A 12794-nucleotide genomic window follows, 5' to 3' on the forward strand; every position below is an offset into this window, starting at 1 on the left:
AGTGAATGCCTCCTTGGAAAGTCACCTCTAATTTCCTGACCCAATAGACTCTATGAGCAGCTCCTGAAAGAGTGAGGGGACTGATAGTGACTCCTTTGTTTAAGGTAAAACCACCCCTCATTGACTATGTGAGGGTGTGTACCAGGAGGGTTTAGGTTCAGTTGAATAAATCAGAAAACCCAATAAAGATAATCATTGTTATCACTGTCATCATCATCTTCATCATCATTGTCATCATCATCATCATCACTCACCCTTGTAAAGATTTTTACTATGCATACTCTGTGGCAAGCACAGAAAAAACAGGGTTTTCTGGACTTTGCAGATGGAAAAACTGAGATACAGAGAGGTCAAGTCGCCTGATCAAGGTCTCAGCCCTAGTGGTGAGGGTGCTGAGATAAACCCCAGGCAGTCCAGCTCCACTGTCTGTGTTTTGAACTCTGTTGTGTGCAAGAAAAGAGGGTCGTAAATATGTAAGTCTGTTTCTCTGAGCTAAGTGAGTCTGGGTGCTGCCATGGTGGTGTTACTGTCTTCAGGAACTCAGGCTTCTTTCATCCTTCTGCTCTGAAATCCTTGACAGGGCCTTTCATCCTCTCAGTTTGCCTCATGATTCAAGCTGGCTTCTGGCATACAAGCTATCACACTTATTTTGCAGACAGGAAGAAGGGGTGAGGGGCAAGACAGAGCAAATGATCTGGAGTGTCAGTTCCCTCATCAGATTATATCCTATTCATTGGTGCTCAGTCATGTGACTGCACCTAGTTGTTAGGTTGGAAAATGGACTCATAGAATTGGGCTCATTGCATGTGTAAATGGAACTACATTATCAAAGAGGAAGAGGGGAATGGCTACTGGGTAGCAACTGGAGTCCCTGAAGCAAAGCAGTAGAAAGTCAATTTCTTCTGTGGGACTTCTGCTTTCAATTATCTCCTAGGGGATAAGAAGGAGGAGGTTCTGTCCTCTTGACCACCCAATTTCTGCAGACCCTTGCTGTTCTAGACCTGTTCACCCCACAGAAATTTTTCTTCTTCATTCCCTCCTCCAACCCTGCTGGAGATCAGCACCATCAAAATATGCATAGGGAAGGAAGGTCCTATTTGGTGCTGAAGAGACTGGGTCTAGAGCTTAGAGTTGATTTCAACCCAGTGGAAACAGCTCTTAAGTCTAGTCTTCAAAGATCTCCTCCCTCTCATGATCTGGCCCAGGGAATACCTTCAAGAAGAATGGGTTTCATATTTCTCTCATGTTACCCATCCTGATATTAGGGCTTCTGGATGTCTGAGACCTTGTTTGATTGATCTGTATGTTTGACAACAAGAGGGCCTAGCTACTCCTTCCACTCTCAGGTCCTACGTCCACTTGGATGATTTATGCTGGTTGGTGGGAGCCATGTAGTCAGAGGAACATCTGAGTTCCTTTGTGGGGTGGGAGAGGGCACCAGAGATTGCCTGGGTTGGCATAGGGTGGGGATGGGAATTATAGTGGTGAGGGACCAAGAGTGGAAACCTGCACCTTCAGATTGGTGGTGGAAAGCATAGAGCTTGGTGTCAGATGGATTTTAGCTTTACCACCTTCTGGCTATATGAATTAAGAGAATTACTTTACCATACTAAGCCTCAGTTTACACATCTGTGGAAAAGCAATAATAGCAATGTGTGCAGGTTTGAAAGGATGTGTGTCCCCTAGAAAAGCCATGTTTTAATCAAAATCCTATTTCATAAAGGCAGAATAATCCCTATTCAATACAGTATGTTTGAAACAGTAATCAGAACATCTCCCTGGAAATGTGATTTAATCAAGAGTGGTTGTTAAGATGGATTAGGTGACGACATGTCTTCACCCATTTGGGTGGGTCTTGAGAAGTTTCTGGAGTCCTATAAAAGAGGAAATGTTTTGGAGAATGAAGGAGATTCGGAGAGAGCAGAGAATGCTGCAGCACCATGAAGCAGAGAGTCCATCAGCCAGCATTTTGGAGATAAAGAAGGAAAATGCCTCCTGGGGAGCTTCATGAAACAGGAAGCTGGGAGAGGAAGCTAGCAGATGATGCTGTGTTCGCCATGTGCCCTCTCAGATGAGAGAGGAACCCTGACCGTGTTCACCACGTGCCTTCCCAGATGAGAGAGAAACTCTGTGTTTGCCATGTGCCCTTCCACTTGAGAGAGAAAGTCTGAACTTCATTGGCCTTCTTGAACCAAGGCATCTTTCCCTGGATGCCTTAGATTGGACATTTCTATAGACTTGTTTTAACTGGGACATTTTCTCGGCCTTAGAACTGTAAACTAGCAACTTATTAAATTCCCCTTTTTAAAAGCCATTCCGTTTCTGGTATATTGCATTCCAGCAGCTAGCAAACCAGAACACAATGTCTACCATATAGGAATGCTTTGAATATCTATCACATAGAAAGTGCTCATTAATTGTTAGGATGATAGTAATGGTGATGATGGTGATGATGGTGATGATGGCAATGACAGTGATGCTGACGATGATGGTGATGGTGAAGATGGTGAGGACAGTGATGATGATGGGGATGATAGTGTTGATGATGAGGATGATGGTGATGAGGGTACTGGTGATGACAGTGATGATGGTGATGGTGATGATGATGGTGATGACAGTGATGATGACGAAGATGATGATGAAGGTGATGGTGATGATGGTGATGATTTTGATGGCAGAAATGATGATGGTGATGATGAAGGCCATGGTGATGATGAAGGCAATGGCGGTGATGATGATGATAATGGTGAGGGTGATGATAATGGCAGTAATAATGATGATGATTCAGGCTGAGTCTCCTCCAGTAGGATATCTGTTCACTTTGTTGCCTTTGTGATTGACGCAAGATACTATAACTCTGATTAAGTTTATATGGTTTGAACAAAGTATTCATTAGTAAATGTTCATTAATCATTGTCTTACTATGTTCAGGCTATCTGAGTGTCCTGGAAAATACTTATCTATTGAATAGGTCAATTCTTTTTCTTCGACATTACAACATTTTTTGCCTGCAAAGTAATAATCCTTTTTGTTTTGCTGTTGCTGTTTCCTGGCTTAAATAGAAAAAAAAAACTAATGTTAAGGCAGAGAAACCCAAACAGTAAATATATGAGGGACTTCCTCAGCTGTTTTAATTGGCGTGATGGGTCTAGCACCATGTTAGGACTCTTAAATATATAAAAAGTGACATCATAAAGTAATAGAAGGTGTTTTCCTCAGTATGACTTATGAATGTCTGACTTACTGCTACTCGAAACACTGTTTCTTGGGCTTTGTTTTATTTTACTTTTTGTGATTGTTGTTTTGTTCAGTGATTTTTTTCCACTTCTAAAATCTGTCCTCTTGGGCATAGCTTACTCCTGCCTGAGAAGTGGTTTCTCACAATGGCCACGGGTCCTGGGAGGATGTTCACCCACACTGCCCTGGTTCCATATTACAAATATCTTCAGAAGATCTGTGGAACACAAACATTTTGCGAAGCTTCTAACCTTTCTCATTTCTGGTATGAAACAATGTCTGATTTTGTTAACCAGAATTGCGATGATTGTTAGCCTAATAGAAAGTGCTGCTTATTTGTACCAAATGACTTCTTTCACCACCCAGGGCTTCCCCAGTGAGTGACAGCACCCTGAACTAGTGCTTTTAAGAAGTGATTGAACTTGAAAATTTCTAGCCAAGTGACAGACAGGAGGTGGGGTTATCGTTGGTATAGAAGATGAAGATGTTTGTGATAAAGCATGTGACTTTTGTAGAGTTCTGTTTCATCCAATGCTCAAAATTTGTCTTTATATACCTTGTGATGTGGTCTAGGGGTCTATGTTATAGCTAAAGGCAGAATCAGCTAAACTGAACATCTTCAGTGCCTAAGGGATATAAAGGATGCCAGAGTTTCAAATCTAGAATCTAATTAGCTTGGAGTTATGGGTAAGTGTCAGGGTTAAGATTGGCCATTTTCTATAAGATATCACGCCTCTTTCTCCTGTGATAGAAGCAAGGCTTTGTTGAGGAACTGCGACGGCGGGGCTGGGTAGAGTGTGGAGGGACTCTGCTAGGAGACAGGGGTACAAGGTCCCTGCTGAAGAAGAGCTTTGACTGGCACAAGTTTCTTTCCCCTCCATTTTATGTTCAGCTGCTTGCTCCACACAAAGATACTTATTTTCCTCTGTAGCCATTCTCCTCAGTGCTGTGTATACCGATAATTCTGAGGTTAATCAGCTTGAGGCACACACGGTACATTTTGGAAAACGGGCTGCAATTGCTTGGAAAGAGGCTTCTGGATATATACATATACATTTTTGGGGGGCGGGGGGAGAGTAGGGGAGACTTTAAATAGCCAAACAGAAGCCCTTGTGCGTGTCCTGCCTGGACTAGGGGAGTGTGTTGGGTAAGCTGCCAAAGGACATTTATCTCTGCTCTCCTTTGTGTCAGTGACTGCAAAAACAACCAGTATGTCGTAGAACCACTGCATACTCTCCCTGAAGGAGAAGACAGGGTTTATATAAAATTTCCCACTGCATCTAGGAGCAACTCTGCATTATAACAATTTTCTACTTTTCGTTTCAGGAACTGAAAAGCAAACGCAAGCTTGAGCTGATTTAGCTGCTTCCGCTAAATGTATCCTTGTCATAGAAACACATGTAGTATTTCTTCTAGATTCTGGGATGAGGAGAACTTGGCTTAGTTATTTAATTGCATTATTAACCATCAAAGGCTTCTAGAACTGGGCCCATGGGAGTTACTCTGGAAAATTCTCTATCATTGGGTTGTCCTGTGCATTGTAGGATATTTAGCTGCATCCTTGGCTTCTATCCACTAAATATTATCCATTAGCACAGCCCTCCCAGTTATGGCAACTGAGAAGACTCCAGACATTGGCATATGTCCCCTGAGGGGGCCAGAGTGCCCCAGGTGAGAACCGCCCCTTACAGATTAGGAAAATCATTATAAGTACTTGTATTGAGGTTCTCTAGAGAAAGAGAACTGACAGGAGATACAAAAATATATGTAAATATAAGGAGCTTTATTATAGGAATTGGTTCATATCACTGTGGGGATTGGCAAGCCTGAATCCCATAGGGCAGGCCTGCAAGTTGGAAACTCTGATGAAGCCTCCCCAGGGGAGGCTGGCTGGCTGAAGTAGAGGTAGAGATTCTTTTTTCTGACTGCTAAAATCAGCAGCCTTCCCTTTAAGGCCTTCAGCTGATTGACTGAAACCTCTCTTTGCTGAAGGTAATTTCCTCTGTTGATTGTAGATGCAATCAGCCATAGATGCAACTGAGGGACTAGGGATTTTAATTGATGAAATATCCTCACAGTAACAATTAGGCCCGTGCTGGTTTGACCAAACAACTGGATGCCAGAACCTGGCCAAATTGACTCATGAACTATTTACAGTACCCTACACACATTCCGTGTTTCAGCATGTCTCTAAAGAATGTGGTAAGTGGGTTTCTGGTAATTTCCACAGAAAACCAAATCCTTGTGCTACAGAATTTTAGACGTTCTCCTTTAAGGGACCCTGGGCTACACAGAATGACGATGCTGAAATGTAGCCGAAACTTCATTCAGTCTGCTCCGTGCAGCTCGAATCCTCCAGGTTGTACCAGGTCTTCACAGCAGTTCATGATAGGTTGTTGCCAGGTGACAGGTTTGAATTTTTTTTCTGAAAGCACGGTAGTTAGATTTATAATAATATTTAGGGTTAAAGAGGAAGCTGAAGGGAAAATTATTTTCTCCTTTTATGAATGCCCTTAATTATATTTCAGAAAGCCTGTTTGCAAGGGCATGATAAATAGAAAGAATGTTGTCAAGATCCTTTAACGTGGTTAAAGTAAAAACTGTTCCATGGTGCCTTGAGGACCCCAAGGAAAATGAGCTGAAACGAACTCAGGTGAGGCCATTTCAAGTACTCACAGCTCCTGGTTAGCAGCCAAACCCCCCAGCCCCCAGCCCCCAGCCCTCTCTGCTCTCCAGGAGCATACGGCTCTCCACGGCCTCCTGGGAGGGTCACAAAAAGCCTGTTTTTTGTTTGTTTGTTTGTTTCTGTTTTATATTGCAGAGGCCAGCAGGATGGCAAGTCTGGGGGGAAAAAGTTAGGTTTGGGGTTTGGGAAAGAAACATTTAACCACAGCAGTGGGTCAAGTTTGAAAAGCTGCAGAACAGCAGAACACTAGGCCGTTCAGGCAGGGGCAGAGGATTTAAGATGATCAAATAATTCACAACCTGCTGGGTCTACCTTGCCCCAGCCCCCTTGGCCCTGTCCTTTCTCTGCGGCACTCACCTGGGTGAGCCTGAGCTCTCCGTGTCATTCATTCACTGTTATCCTGGCATCACACAGCCAGGGTCTTGGTTAAGCTGGGAGTGGGGTGGTGGCGGAGGGAGAGGGAGCAGGTTTTATGCCCCACAGCTGCCCTCTTTGGGGGTTCACTCTGCGCTACACCCAGTCTTCTGATAGAATCAGGGCAAGCACTAAGTTCAGGGTTGTGTGTGCACTTTAATTAGGAATTAAATATTAGGAATGTAACCCTGGGTTGTGTTTAAGAAGCTCATTTGGAATGCTTTTGCCTCTTCACCTGCTCCTCAGTGTCTTCTCTGGATTTGCTTTAATTAGGTGGAATCTCATGGCCTCACTGCTTCTGAGCTTAAATTAACAAAAACAACAATAATGGCTGTGCTGGATTAAATTATGTCTCTCCCCTCCTCCCCCCAATTCACCTCCACTTAGAACCTCAGAATGGAAATAGGGTCTTTGCAGATATAGTAAGTTAAGATGAGGTCACATGATTGGGGGAACCCTAACCCCGTGAGTGGGACCCTTATAAGAAGAGAGAACAGAGACACCAACAGACACAGGGGAAAGCCCATATAATGGTGGCATGGGTTCTGGAGTGATGGGTCTCCAAGCCAAGGAGCACCAGGGATGGGTCTCCAAGCCAAGAAGCACCAAGGATAGGTCTCCAAGTCAAGGAGCACCAAGGATGGGTCTCCAGGTTCAAGGAGAACCACAGATGAGTCTCTAAGCCAAGGAGCATCAAGGATGGGTCTCCAGGTCAAAGAATACCAAGGATGGGTCTCCAAGCCAAGGAGTACCAAGATGGCCGGCAAACACCAGAAGCTGGCAGAGGCGAGGAAAGGTTCTCCACTAGAGCTGTCAGAGAGCCAGGCCCTGCTGAATCCTTGATTTCAAATTTCTGGTCTCCAGAAACTTCTGCTGTTGAAGCCACCAAGCTTGTGATAGGTCATTACAGCAGCCCCACGAAAGTCATACAATGATGCCAAATTAAGTTCTATGGCACATTTACTGCATGTGAGGGGCTTTAATACCCACACAGCCCCATCAGAGGGGTTCTGGAAGCTTCCCTATTTCTTGGTGATAAAACGAGGCACAGAGAGAGAAAAGCAAGCTGTGCAAGGTCTCAGGGAACTTGGGCTTGCACCACCTGGGCACAGATGACTGCAGGCGTGAACCCCACCAGAGACAGATTCTCATTGGAAGTAGGCTTTGAAATGGGTGGGTCTCCATTCATAGATATAGGCTCGAGGCAGCCGAGGAAGACAAGGATAAATTTTAATATGGCTTCTGCCCAACTCCCTAAACCTGGTAGAGAGAGGCAGCTGGGTCCAAAGAGAGGAATCGTCACAGGGTTTCTCACCTCTCCAGTTGGATGAGAGGGTAGCGGGTAGCGGGTGGGATATGACTTCCTGCCCACAGTCTCCAGGAGCCGGGCTGACCCCTCATGGCAGGATAGGGCAGGGCAGCAGTAGGTCTCTCAGGGGCCTAGTGCTGGCTGGGGGTGGGGGGCAGTGTCTGTTTCTCAGGCTGCCCCCAGGGGTAGTATACAGAGACTACATATCCACTGGGCAGCAGTTTGATGGGAGGGGGGTCCAGGAAGGTGCTGAGTTTCTCTCCAAAACCCCTCAAGCCTTGAAACACTTCACTAATACTTGTAAAATTTAAGAGGCTGAGCTTTGCACTGGGGTGATATGAACCCAAGAAATGGGGGTGGGGGGTGGGGAAGTAGGAGCAGGAGGTACAAGCCAGCCTCACTGACCTGTGGGCCCCACATGGCTCTTAGCGCACCCTGAGAGTCCTTAGCAAACCCCCCCAGCCCCACTCTGCCAGTCAGTGAATGACAAGAATGAACCCTGTTTCTACCGATAATGCCCACCATTGACCAAGAATTTCTATTCCCCAGATGCCGTGCCAGGAGCACACACAATTTTGGTTTGCTAAAGCTGCTAGAATGCAGTATTCCAGAAATGGATTGGCTCCTACAAGGGGGATTTATTAGGTTAAAAATGTACAGTTCTAAGGCCATGAAAATGTCCAAATTTAGGCATCAAGAGGGAGATACCTTCTTTGAGGAAAGGCTTCTGGCATCCAGGGTTCTTCTGTCACATGGGAAGGCACATGGTGACATTTGCTGGTCCTCATGATCGTGGCTAGAAAAGTCCTAAGATTGAGTGGAACGAGTCAACTACAGAGTCATTCTACTCATTCTTTCTCAACTCATTCTTTCTGAGGCTCAGACAAATTTTTTCTCATCTTTATTTGGCCCTGTGTTACTCTCACCTCCCCATCTTTCATTGCCCAAGGCCTTCTCTGCTGAGAAGATGCATGCTGAGTGTATGCATCTGAAGTAAGTGCCTCCAGCTGTCCTCCTCCTGACCTTGCTCTGGCTTTCCCAAATCCATCTGCTTCTGTTCTGGTTCTCTTGCCTTTTTCTCAAGGTGCACCTTTGGTGCTGGCCCATGATTCAGCCACTCTTTGGCTCCACCAGCTTTGCCATCAACTAATATCTCTTCCCTTTTTTCCTGCATTAAATCATCACAAGCATGCTCAAGTCTCCCTTTAGCTCATGCTAAAAATGATGCTTTCTTCAAAACTACCTTCCTTTCCAGCTACACCTTCTCATTATGGACAAACTTCTGGAAAGAGCAGCTTTTCTATTTGCTGCCATGCCGCACCTTATTATGCCTGTAAAATCTGAGTTCCTCTCTCTCTGCTTGTTTGCTCCTGGGTTAATGGGTCTCTTGGTGTTGGAATCCCACTGCCTCTCTTTATTTCCAGATCCTCCTCAATCTTTATGTCTTTTCTTCTGGAACTTTCCAGAACTCCATGACCTAACACTCTTCTGGCTTGCCTCTCTAACCTTCCCTTGTCTGACACTTTCTCTGTTCCCATTTGTGTTTCTGAAAGTTTGCCCCACTCCACATTCTCTTCTGTATTTTGTCAATTTGATTGGGTCATGGTGTCCTGCTGTTTGGTCAAGCTAGCACTGGCCTGACTGCTACTGTAAGGGTATTTTCTAGATGGCTTTGCATCTATAGGCACTTGATTGCATCTGTGGTTGACTGAATCTACAATCAACAAAAGAGCTTGCCCTCAGCAGTGTGGGGACTCTCTTCATCCAGTCAGTTGGAGCTCTTAAAGCCAGACCTGAAGATTTCAGAAGTCAGAAGGAAAAATATCAGCCTCTACTTCAGCTAGCCAGCTTCCCCTGGGGAATTCAACTTCGCTTTCATTGGAATTACCAACTTGCAGCTTGTCCAACTGTTTTGGCTTGCTAGTGATGCCAGAATGCAATATAAAGAAAGAAATGGATCAGATTCTATAAAGGGAATTTATTAAGTTATAAGTTACAATTCTCAGGCCATGAAAATGTCCAAAGTAAGACATCAACAAGAGGACACCTTCACTCAAGAAAGGCCAATCACGTCCAGGATTTCTCGGTCACATGGGAAGGTACACAGCGACATCTACTGGCCCTTTGCTACTTGGCTTTGTATTTTTTGGGGGGGCGTGGGGAGTGCATGGTGCGGAAATTGAACCCGGGTCTCCGGCATGGAAGGCATGCATTCTACCACGGAACCACCCATGCACCCCCTCCTTGGCTTTGTTTTATCTCCTGGTTCCGGTGGCCTCCTATCTGAGCTGTTTCCAAACACCTGTGTCCTGGTTTCATCTTTCTGCTTTCTGGGTTGGCTCTGAACTCTCTCTGTTTTCTGCCTTTTTATTCTCTTCATAGAGGACTCCATAAAAGGATCAAGACCACCTTGTATGGTTGGGGTCCCAATTTCATGGAAACAACCTAATCAAAAGATCCCACCACAACTGGGTTGGTCACATCTCCATTGAAACAACTCAATCAAAAACCCCACCTATAATAAGTCTTCACCCACAAGATTGGATTACAAGAGCATGGCTTTTCTGGGGTACATAACAGATTCTCACCTTGTCAAACCTGCTCAGGGGCTCTGCACGGAGGCCACATGGATGCCTCAGTCTCTGCCCAGGGGTGGTGTTCTCAGAGAACAGGTCCACTCTTATGTCGAAAGGAGGTGTCTGCCTGGTGCTTAGAGATTCCAGAGGAGTGCTGCCACCCCAGTGCTCAGAGAGGGTGCAGCCTGTGCCCCAGTGTTTGCTGGGAGCTTGGCTACCACCCCGATGCTTGGAAAGGATGAAGCCGTCACCTCAGTGTTTTGAAGATAGCATGGCTGCTAGGCAAACACTTGCAAAGTGTGGGGCAGTTGCTTCATCAGGCCAGGAGAACAAACATTGTTCCACAGATGACCCTCAGATCTTGAAGTCTAATGGAGTATGCCCTGCAAAGTTTTGGAATTGTTTAGGGCATGACCCCTTTTTCCTTCCAATTTTTCCCTTTTGAAATGGAAATGTTTATTTTATACCTGTCCCCCCTTTATTTATCAGAAACAGATAACTTGCTCTTTAGGTTTCATAAGTCCACAGTGGGAGGGGAATTATGCCCTAGGACAGACCACACCCTCAACCGATTATGATGAGACTTGCACTAAGCATTATTTCTGAAATTACTTAAGGCTTTTGGGATATTGTGATGGAATGAATATATTTTGTATATAGAAAGAACATATCTTTTGGGGGTCCAGAGGGTGGAGTGTAGTGGTTTGAAGCTGTATGTACCCCACAAAACATGTTTGTGGTAGTTAGGTTCAGGTGTCAACATGGCCAGATGAAGGTGCCTAGTTCTGTGGCTGTGGACATGAGCCAATGGCATGTGACACTCATCTGTTACTGTTTACATCTGCAGTAGGCTAGGAGGCGTGCCTGCTGCAATGAATTATGTTTGAATTAATTGGCTGGATGCTTAAATGAGAGAGCGCTCAACACAGCATAGCCCAAGCAGTTCAGCATACATCATCTCAGCCCTCGCAGCTCAGCCAGGCCTTTGAAGAGGCAGAAAGGAATCATCCTGGGGAAAGCTGTTAGAACCCAGAGGCCTGGAGAGAAGGCCAGCAGAGATTGCCCTGTGCCTTCCCGTGTAAGAAAGAACCTCAAATGAAAGTTAGCTGCCTTTCCTCTGAAGAATTATATGTTTTTAATGAAATAAATCCCCTTTTATTAAAAGTCAGTCCATCACTGGTGTGTTGCATTCTGGCAGCTTTGGTAAACTAAAAGAATGTTCTTGAATTTAATCCATTCTGTGGGTGTGAGCCCATTGTAAGCAGGACCTTTTAATGAGGCTACTTCAGTTAAAGTGTGACCCACTTCATTCGGGATGAGTCTTAACTCTATTACTGGAGTCCTTTATAAGTGGAATGAAATTCAGATAGACAGACAGACAGAGAAACCCATAAGAAGCAAGGGGCTGAACATTGAGAGAGACCAGAAACCATGTGCTCTGCCATGTGACAGAGGAGCCAAGAATTGCTGGCAGCCAGTCCCAGAACGCTGCGGTCTTTGGGAAGAAAGCATCACCTTGATGATGTGTTGATTTGGACATTTTCCCAGTCTCAAAATCATGAGTGAATAAATTCCCATTGTTTAACCCGAGCCATTTCATGGCATTTGCTTCAGGAGCCTAGGAAGCTAAAGCAGTACCTTCCCTACCACTCTGGCCCTCCAGGCTTGCAATCACAGCATCATTTTGGCCCTCTTGCCCTTCACATCAAAACTGCCTTCTCTGATCCTGTGCTGGCCACATCTCTTCCTACATGGGCTTTCTGCTCTTCGGCCCCACAGCCACAGGCCAGGAGAGGCAAGAGGTGCTGTGACGTTGGTCACAAGTCAGACAATCTGCATGCACGTCTCAGCTCTGCCACTTGCTTACACTGACTTTTGACACTGGACGTGGAGCTTCATTTTTCTCATCTGTAAAATGGGGACAACCACAGCCAACGGAACACCAAAAAGGAGCAGTGGGATCTAGAAAGACAGACTGTGTGTGGAGGGTGTAAAATCAAGCTGCAAGCCCCCAAGCTCCTGGAACCTGGATCAGACAGTGCCCACAACCCAAAAGCCCCTGTCTCCCACCCTGCCATCTCCTCTCCCCACTCATGTGCTCAGGCTTGGACTGCCAGTGGCCGGCGATGCTGTGTTGTGAACTCTGTGGTGGGTAGGGCATTCTCCTGGCGAAGTTTCTTTGGAAAAGTACTGGTGTGGACTTTCTGGTTTGTAGCTGGCTCTGATGCTAACAGTGTGGCCCGCTTTGGGTGGCTCTCTGCTGTGAGCTGGCCTTTCTCTCCACCACCATTTATTTATTGAGCATGAACTCTGAGCTGCACAATACAAAATACAATACAAAAATGAGCAAGATCCTCATTCCCATCTGGCAAGGCAGATGGGCACGACAGTATAAATAGCAATGCGAAGAGAGCATTTTAAGGCCAAAGGCCAGGGACGCTGGCACTGCAGATACAGCACCCTGTCTTTCCTTGATGGGTCCTTGATGGGTAAGGGTCCCCTGCCGGCTCGCATTCTAAGATCTGACTCCAGACCTCCAGGCTCAGAGTTGCGACTGTTTAGTCACCATATT

This window comes from Tamandua tetradactyla, chromosome 9 (assembly GCF_023851605.1).
Source record: "Tamandua tetradactyla isolate mTamTet1 chromosome 9, mTamTet1.pri, whole genome shotgun sequence".
Classification (NCBI taxonomy): domain Eukaryota; kingdom Metazoa; phylum Chordata; class Mammalia; order Pilosa; family Myrmecophagidae; genus Tamandua; species Tamandua tetradactyla.